Source organism: Apium graveolens, chromosome 7 (genome assembly GCF_009905375.1).
Source record: "Apium graveolens cultivar Ventura chromosome 7, ASM990537v1, whole genome shotgun sequence".
In the NCBI taxonomy this organism is placed as follows: Eukaryota; Viridiplantae; Streptophyta; class Magnoliopsida; order Apiales; family Apiaceae; genus Apium; species Apium graveolens.
The window spans coordinates 261,724,124-261,730,873 of record NC_133653.1 but is presented as its reverse complement, the minus strand read 5'-3'; the positions used below and the strand labels follow the sequence as shown (position 1 = coordinate 261,730,873).

General features: G+C 33.7%; 1 long non-coding RNA gene across 2 annotated transcripts; it reads left to right on the top strand.

The window, feature by feature from the left end:
* Positions 1 to 220: 220 nt before the first annotated feature.
* LOC141672568 (uncharacterized) lies at positions 221 to 3,574 on the top strand. Of its 2 annotated transcripts, XR_012555600.1 has the most exons (4): positions 221 to 2,034; positions 2,289 to 2,863; positions 3,163 to 3,368; positions 3,455 to 3,574. It is a non-coding gene; the product is annotated as an uncharacterized LOC141672568 (long non-coding RNA). The 2 variants fall into 2 exon arrangements; XR_012555599.1 differs by having other exon boundaries at positions 224 to 2,034; positions 3,163 to 3,537.
* The last annotated feature ends 3,176 nt before the right edge of the window (positions 3,575 to 6,750 follow it).

Genomic DNA, 6,750 nt, shown 5'->3' with positions numbered 1-6,750 from the left:
AACAATTTTGTTGCAAAATAAAGGTGTTCTTATGAATATTGTAATGTGAACTGAGTAAAATCAAAAAGATGCTGGAACTACTTCTATTATGCCAAATGAATAATGCAGACTAAATAGAAAGCAAACAAACGTGAGAGTTAAAAACAAGGCTCCTCAACAACTACGCTCCTAAAATAGATGAACCACTAACCATTTATTTCCCCTACCTCTCCTAAACTTATGCTACTGTTGCAAGACTGAGTCCACAAACAAATTGCAAACGGTAATAAACCTAAACACCAACAAATAAATACAAGTTTAGATTAAAAGTTCCAACATATTCCCCCGTAATCTAAACTTGTTAAGATAGATTCTTCACACCAAGGTTCCGCATTTTCTCGAATTTGAACGCTGCAAGAGACTTTGTCAAAACATCTGCACGTTGCTTCTCTGAACAGATATGCTTCACTTCGATTTCTCCCTTCTCAACACACTCTCTAATAAAATGATAGCGTATATCTATATGCTTGCTCCTACCGTGAAAAACCGGATCTTGGCTAGATCAATGGCTGATTTATTATTTATATAGATTGTTACTGGACCAAGAAGCTCGCCTGTATTTTTGATAATAGATTCTTCAACCAAATAGCCTGACACGCTGCAGCAGTCACTGCCATAAACTCAGCCTCACACGAACTAAGAGCTACGCATTTCTGTTTTTGAGAGACCCATGTTACCAGACTATCGTTTAGATAGAAAGCCATTCCTCCTGTACTCTTACGATCCACAACATTCCCCACCAAGTCGCTGTCTGTGTATCCCGTTAGTATGTCATTTCCACTATCCTTCGTGTACACCAGCCCATAGTTCAGAGTTTTTTTACGTAACGTAACACGCGCTTTGCAGCATTCAGATGCATAGAGGTAGGTTTCTCCATGAATCTACTCATAATACCTACCGAGTAGGCGATATCAGGCCTAGTGTGAACCAAATAGGGTAAACCACCAATCAAACTTTTGTAAAACGTTGCATCAACCTCCTTTCCTCCCTGATCTTTGGTGATGACTTCTTTTGGATCCATTGGATGCTTAACTGGATTGCACTCTGCCAACCCAGCCTTTTCTAGTATCTTTTTCGCGTATGCCTGCTGCTTCAACTCGATGTGACCTTTGTTCTGCTTTACCTCGATGCCCAGGTAGTGTGACAAAAGTCCCAGGTCACTCATATCAAATCTTTGACTCATCTGTGCTTTAAACTCCTCTATGATGGCCTTTCTAGTCCCCGTAATTAGCAAGTCATGGACATACACTGCGATTATCAAAACATCATCCCCAATTTTCTTAGTATAAACAGCATGTTCATGAGGGCACCTAATGAAACCAAGCTCCTCCAAACATTTGTTCAACTTTGAGTACCAGGCCCTTGGTGCCTGATGTAATCCGTACAATGCTTTGTGCAATCTGTAGAGTAAGTGTTCCTTCCCCCATTTTACAAATCCTTCTGGCTGTGCTACGTATACCTCTTCCTCTATTTCACCATTTAAAAACGCTGAGGGCCTGGTACAAAAAGCAGCACAAAAAATAAAGAAGGGGATGTAACCTCTTACTTAAGTGAGCGGAGGGAATATTTCAAAATCATTCATGTTTTCATTATTTAACGTAAATATGTGTTCTCACAATAAATTTGTCCATTTCGAAAGGAAGTGTGGTAATTTATAGAAAATTTTTACCATGCAAAAGCTAAAAAATTGTTGGGCATTCATATTTCATTAGTAGGTGGTGTTTTTTAAATTCTCGGTTTTACTCCTAGATTCAGGAGTTCAGTTCTCTCGTGGCTACGTACGTGTGAAAGAAGGCTAGACAGAGATGTGCTAGAAGAACCCACACGTACTCCATACTCTTCCTTGTAAGCATTACCACACATTGTTTACGGAGTGGGATTCTGATGTTTCTCCAGACATGGTGGTACTGAATTCCCAAATCTGAGTAAATCATTTTGGATTGGGTGGGGCCTTTCATTCTTTAGAGGATCGGAATCTAGTGCAGTTGAGTCCAGGTGATGGTTGTGGTGATTTTCTAATTCTAGTTCAGTGTGTAATATTACAATGTAGTTTATTTGATATCAATCTGGAACCTACCATAGAAGTTAAAGAGAGATTAGTAGATATGTTGAAGTTTTACCCGGTTAAAATATCTCTGAGCTGACACATCATTTCTTTGGAAGCAGGACAACTTAGAAGAAGGGTTGATTTTCTTTTGATTATGTGTACTTTGAATGTTTATAATCAATATAATATGTATCATCTGCAGGTGCAGGAGAGAGCATTAGGTGAGATTATTCATTCTGAACAATGTAATCAAGTTATTGCTGGGATTAAGCTGTAGCTCGACGAAGTCCAAGGCAGAGGGTAGATAGCAGATATGGATTCATAACTCTTCCTTAGTGGCTAACTCTCCCCTTTTTAGGTCCTGGATCGCCCTCTCCTATGAGCTTTTCTAATCCCGTTGATCTCGAGATGAGGTGGCCGAGTCCTGTTGACCTTGTCTGCATTGACATTGCCTTCTTTCTTGTATCTTGTAGACCGCTCAGCCTAAGGCTAAAGGATAAAATGTGCTATAAAAGAAGAAAGTCAATTACCGGGGTGAACCATATGGCCCCAAAAAGAACCGCCGTAATCGCTTCAACCTGGACAGAAAATACTTTAAGTCGCTATCTATCCCAAGAACCTAGGTGCCCTACCTATTTATTGCAAAGTAGCTGTCAGAGTCTTGTACTAGGCGATCCTCTGTTGTTTATGTCTTTTGTCTTAATACATTGTTTTCACTTCATTAACAGAGGGCGTGGCAGTGTCAAGTATGTAAGCACAAGCCAGGTTGTGGTTATGGTATGTCATCTAATTTATTTCTCTTCTGTTTTAGATCTTTTTTCTTTTGTCCTGTGTTTCGACTTTTTATTATTTGAGATGTTAAATTGGAAGATTCTACCTATATTTTGTTATATTATTCTATGATATATTAGTGTATCTAGAAGTTTATAACAGATTATTAGATGCTATCAGTTTTATGAATAGCCTGTTTTTCATTTGTATTTCATTTCTTGTTTACAAATTACTATAAACCTTAGCTCATTTTTTCAAGTTACATAATTTTTTTATTTGTAATTTTTTTATTTGTGTACTTTCAGAAGTTACAGCTGAAACGCTGCCTGCACTATCCAAAATTGGTTTTGAAACTGGTATCCTGAAAGAGTTTTTTAGCTTTGACATGCCTAGCGAACACCAGACATTGTCTGGTGAAATTGTTGTTCATTCCTATAATACAACGGTGGAGGCTGTGTATCAAAATTTGCGTGTAGTTCAACTTTGCGTTGTTTTTACTCCAGATCTTAAGGTTAGGCTTACAAATCTGATGGTAATATAATTTGTGACAAGATTTTGCTGCAGTCAGGCTAAAACTTTTACAATTTAATGGGCTAGATCTCGTCGTGGGACTTTTGTATTCGCAATATTGAGCAATTTATATCCGGAAATACCTTGCTACCTCAGGTGATATACTGACCGTACTTAATAACATCATGCCTCAAAATATATTGTTTTATGAGTGCACAATATATTTATATATAATAAAAAAGGAAACTCTATTTTATCCTTTCCAGGTTGACACTACAAGAATTTAGGCCATTTACGACGGTTTTTTTGAACTGAAATCGTCGTAATTGAGGCATTTACGACGAAAATATTTCGTCGCTTTTGCTCGAGTAGTAAGTTTATTTTTCGTCAAAAAATAAAATTTCGTCACAAAATAAAATTTCGTTGGAAGTTCAATTTTTCGTCACAAAATAAAATTTCGTCGCAAGTTAGGAATTGAAACCTATTTACGACGGAATATGTGATGAACAACCGTCGTAAATAACCCAGTAATCCAAAAATATTAAAAACATTAATATGCTTTTTTTTCAGGTTTCTAGGCATTTTTGGCTTTTAAATTAATTGATTAATCTCTCTAATATCACATAATTTGCATACAATTGCAGTGCAAATCAACACCAATTTTAAATATAAAAATTTTATAACAAACAATTCACTTGATTAAATCAAAATACAAAAAAATATCATTGTTTACATAAATACAGTTCACAAGCGTTAGGTGGTCACCAAAATGAACACAAGCTAGAAAGGACCTTGCTGATTCTAAGCATTAGGTTTCAACTTTACATACAAGACCCAAACCCCACTTCCTCATCTCCCCAAAACACCCCGACACATCAACCACCCCTCAAATTCTACACAAACCCAAAAATCATTATAGAAAAACAAACCCCATCTCATTGAGGAATTTCATCAAGCATGTTCCGAGCAATATCAGAAACCCTCATTTTACAATAATAATTGATCAAACAGAAGTCGAAAAAGCACGATAGCAAACCCCAATTTCAAAAGCCACACAATGCAGCTGACCACCGACGTCGACCTTGCTGTGCCGGTCGTTCGCGGGAGGTCTCTTCACTGGTGCATGGACGACGACTCGCTGTTGTGTGCCGATAACTGCGCCTGTGAGTCCATCGGAGTTTGACATGGTGAGTCAGTTTTAGAAAGCGAAAGTGCGGGGTTTTAGAGAGAGGGGTTGGTGAAAAATCAGAGAGAATGATTGAGGAGAATGGTGGAGGCAGATGAGGGAAAATTGTGTTTCAATTGTCACCTTACAACCGTTTAGATACCTCCTCGCTCTTAGTGATCAAGGGTGTGGATTGATTACAAAATAGCAATCCAAGTAACATGTTGCTGTCAAATGAGATATTGCCATGTGTCCAACATACAAGCCTAACTATTTATATATTTTTTTAGTGTTTTTCTTTGCAATTATGCTATTTTTTTCTATGAATGTATTAATAACTAATCGTTGTTTTCTTACTTTGTGTAAAGATTTGTTATTGTAAACTTATTGATTCATGCGGAAGCAAAAGTTTTGTTAGGGAAGGTGTATAATATCACGTTTACGGAGATTTTAAATTGAGTGTATGGGTAAATATAGCTCCTAATAATACATATTTTTTTGTTTACTTAGATGTTATTTCGGGTTTATATTTAAAGTAGTTTAAATCTCGTACGATGCACGGGTTCCGTTAATATTTAAATTTTTTATTTATTCAGTTATATAATAATTTAAAAATAATTATATAAATATTTAATAATTATAAATTTATAATTAAAATTATAGGATAACTCTGATCGTACTTTAGCAGGATAAGTTAGTAGTCTAGTGGATATATAACATTATTTATTTATTTATTTATTAATAATAGGATAAATTGTGGTCGTATTGTAGTTAGATAAGTAGACTATATTTCGTAGTTTAATAATTTAGTAGTATAAAAAATATATAATACTATTTTCTTATTATTTTAATAACCAAAATTAAAAAACTAATTTTATTTGGTTTGTCATTTTTACAGTCAAGTATGAGTTTGACTAGTATAGCTAACTATTATTTAATCATGAATCAGTGTTTCGATTATTTTAAAAATATTTTTCGATCCAACCATATGGATGTCAATAGATATATATATTAGTGATATAACAAAAATTTTATATCAATATAATTTTATTTTGTTTGCAATTTTTATAGTTAAACATGAGTGTGACTAGTACAACTAACTAGTGTTTAATCATAAATTGATGTTTCGATTATTTTAATAATATTTTTTCACGATCCAACCGTATGGATGTAAATAGATATATATTAGTGATATAACCATAATTTCATATCAAAATAATTTTATTTGGTTTGCTATTTTAACAGTAAAGGATGAGTTTGACTAGTACAACTAACTAGTGTTTAGTTCTGAATTAGTGTTTCAATTATTTTAAAAATATTTTTCCACGATCCAACCGTATAAATGTCAATAGATATATATATATATATATTAGTGATATAACCAAAATTTCATATCAAAATAATTTTATTTGGTTTGCAATTTTTACAGTCAAACATGAGTTTGACTAGTACAGCTAACTAGTGTTTAATCTTGAATTGATGTTTCGATTATTTTAAAAATATTTTTCCACGATCCAACCGTATGAATGTCAATAGATATATGTATATAAGTGATATAACAAAAATTTCATATCAAAATAATTTTATTTGATTTGTCATTTTAACAGTCAAGCATCAGTTTGACTTGTACAGCTAACTAGTGTTTAATCCTAAATTGGTATTTCGATTATTTTAAAAATATTTTTCAACGATCCAACCGTATGGATTTCAATATATATATATATATAGGGGTGAGTTCTATGGAGTCCACCTTTTTATCGGAGTCCTCGGAGTCCATCTACGTTCTGCAAATAAAATATATTGTAAAACGTGTTATTTTGCAAAACATGTTACACAAATAGCATAACTTCAACAAAATCATGCAAATCTCATATATTTACGGTACAATATGTATGTTCTGTAATATGTTCTGCAACATGAACATTTATGTTCTGCAAACTAAACATGTTTTGTAGAATATATATTTTTGCAATGTTCTGCTTGTAAAATGTATGCAATCTACAAGATTTTTGATAGAATAGTGATGTTTGTCGAAAAATAATATGTTTTGCAATATTTTAAGCTATATTTTACTTGCAGAACATATATGGACTCCGAGGACTCCAATTAAAGGTGGACTCCATAGAACTTTACTCTATATGTATATATATATATATATATATATATATCACATATATAAAAAAAAATTCTATAAAAATAAATTTATTTGGTTTGTCAA